The following is a 2,968-nucleotide window of genomic DNA, read 5'->3' as shown; positions in this document are numbered from 1 at the left end:
CAAGTTCTGGGATTAAAGGCGTGCGCCACCACCGCCTGAATAATCTTGAATATAAAGGAAAAACTACAGTCAAATAAAGTTACCAGAATACGGACGGATGCCTACAGAACAAAGATTCAGCTGCAGCAGCAAAGGAAGAACCTGGGAGTGTCTTAAATTGAGCAGTAGCTTTCATGTCCCCCCACCACAGGAGGGGCTGCTCTGCAGAGGCTGTTAATAACTTGCCTGAGCGATCAAATCAATGCTCATGACCTTTCTCTTCGGTCATCTTTTGCTTGGTGGTTCCCTCGATCCCTGTAGTGAAGAGGAAGACAATGGAATCATTTTTTTTGGGGGGGGGGTGAGGAGTATTCCTATCAAACAGTAATACATTATTTGCTATTCAAATGGAATTCTCTAACTTAATGATGATTCCACAGTATGAGGGTAAAGCTTATCACTGGTATCATTTGGAGTCTTTAACGTACTCAGACATCTTTATCCAATTGACTCATGCCCGTGCATCGTCTAACAGAGAATGTAAAAGAAATCACCCCTGCAGGCAGGGAAATACTTATTGCTGCATCCAGCATAGGTTGAGATAGTTGAGATGGTGAGTGAGCTCTTCACCTTCCACAAGTGCATTCCCTGAGAAAAATATCTGATATTACCTACAACATAGACTAGTTACATGTCTATTGAGAGGGACCTAAAGTCAAACTTGAAACGCTCCAAACCTGGCGATCGTCTAACACACTCTGGTGCCGATGCAGACTGAACCGACTCTGTTAGGAAGACTGGGAGCCATCAAGTAGTCTTTGTGCCTGCAGGAGAGGCCCGCACCGCTGGCCTTCTAGAGTTTCTCTTCCAGGAGACAGCAAACAATCCCTCCCTTAGCTTGCCTCTCAAGTTAAAAGGAGATGGGAAGTGCAAGGCGAGTCAGGAGCGCTCTGGCTGAGGCAGGGGCTGAACCTGAAACCCATCCAGCAGATATGGGTCAGTGTTGACTGTGTTTAAAAGACAAACCTGACCCTGGACTTCCTCAGGTTTCAGGAACACCGAAGCACCTTGCTGCTTGGCAGTTCCGACAGCGGCTTGAAGTCTTCTTCTAGCTGCATCCTTCTTGGCCAGGAAAACGACATCGGAGTGAGTGACTATCTACTAAATAGGGACTGGTGACCACTGTGATTTTTCTAGGACCCCTCCCCCCCCAAGGCTTTTCTCGCCCTCGTCGAAGGCTAAGTGTCCCCTCTCTGAAGAATCGCAGTGTATGAGTCTTACCCTAAAGCATCTGCTGTATCATACAGCACTTGCAGGATTGGTTCATGGGGGTCATTATCTTTTGTGGGGATCACTTTGTTGGCCGTGCCATAGGAAGAGAACAGAGGGAAGAATACAATAGGAAAACGGTGAAGAAATTCTGTGTACGTGGAAAAGCCCCCCAACTAAGTCACCAACAGCATTAGGCTTGGTTATCAATTATGTGCTTATGAAGCAAGGCAGCAGGGGGTATAACAAGATGGTTGTCAGGTGCTGGGGCCACATGCCAAAGGAGGGATGGTAGAGAATATGGGAACTGAGGCACAAGACAAAGAACAGTAATTTATCATTGAACATGCTGAGGTAGGACTTAGATGAATTCAGGATTAGTATCCTCAGGTATACTGGATAAGGGACCCCTAAAATAGTCAATGGGGTCTGGGAGGGTAGTAGAAGACCCAAATAACCATACCATGGAAGAAGCAGAAATTTTTAAAAATCAGCAGTATTTCGGTTCTCAGCGCTGACCAAATGAAAAAGACATTAAGAACCAAGGATAAGGTCTGTAAGGAGCTGCGATTGCGGGTCTCTGTTCTGCAGGATGGGGTTTGTGGAAGTTGTCAAGAATGATGCGTACTTTAAGAGGCACCAAGTGAGATTTAGAAGGCGGCGAGAGGGTAAAACTGGCTACTATGCTCGGAAAGGATTGGTGATCCAGGACAAAAATAAGTACAACACACCCAAATACAGGATGATAGTTCTTGTAACGAACAGAAATCCCATCTGCCAGATTGCATACGCCCATATAGAAGGGGATGTGATTATCTGTGCACCATATGCACAGGAACTGCCAAAATACAGTGTGAAAGCTGGCCCGACAAAGTATGTTGCAGCCTACTGCACTGGCCTGCTGCTGGTCTGCAGGCTTCTCAGTAGGTTCTGTATGGATAAGATCTGTGAAGGCCAAGTGGAGGTGACCGAGATGAATACACTGTGGAAAACACTGTTGGTCAGTCTGGCGCCTTCACTTGCTATTTGGATGCAGGTCTTGCCTGAACTACTATCAAGTTTTGGGGCCCCCGAAGGGAGCTGTGGATGGAGGCTTGTCTATTCCTCATAGTACCAAATGATTCCCGGGTTATGATTCTGAAAGCAAGGAGTTCAACGCAAAAGTACACCGGAAGCATATCATGGGTTAGAATGTTGCAGAATTCATGTGTTGTTTCACAGAGGTAGATGGAGATGCTTATTAAAACAGTTCTCTCGGTACATAAAGAACAAAGTAACTCCAGGCATAGAAAGCTCATGCTGCCATCAGAGAGAATCCAGCCTCTGAAAAGAAGCCGAAGAGAAGAAGAAGAAGAAGAAGAAGAAGAAGAAGAAGAAGAAGAAGAAGAAGAAGGAAAGAAAGAAGAAGAGGTGAGGCTGTCCCAAAATGTCCCTTGGCCAGAACAAAGAACGGATTGTTTAAAAGAAGGCAAGCTTCCTCAGAGCTCGAGAATGGGTTACCGAGAGCTAAAGCAATTTTCTGTGCGGATGTTTTCATAAAGATAATAAACTTATGGACCAAGCCCCCCCCCCCCAAAAAAAAAGAACCAAGGATAAGGTAAAATAACTCACAAGAGTCCTGAAAACGAATGGTGACTGGCAAGAACTATCTCAGGGGGATGTGGAAGACAGAACTAGAGGATGTGGCTTAAGGAATAAATTGAGGAAAGGAAGAGTCTCC

General features: G+C 45.6%; 1 pseudogene; it reads left to right on the top strand.

The window, feature by feature from the left end:
* Positions 1-1,840: 1,840 nt before the first annotated feature.
* On the top strand, positions 1,841-2,758 carry LOC121463351 (annotated as a pseudogene).
* Positions 2,759-2,968: the final 210 nt, after the last annotated feature.

This window comes from Microtus oregoni, unplaced genomic scaffold (assembly GCF_018167655.1).
Source record: "Microtus oregoni isolate MIOR12 unplaced genomic scaffold, Mior012 000001F_ref0000356, whole genome shotgun sequence".
NCBI lineage: Eukaryota > Metazoa > Chordata > Mammalia > Rodentia > Cricetidae > Microtus > Microtus oregoni.
Note: the sequence above shows the minus strand (reverse complement) of the source record. Positions and strands in the feature narration are given on the sequence as shown.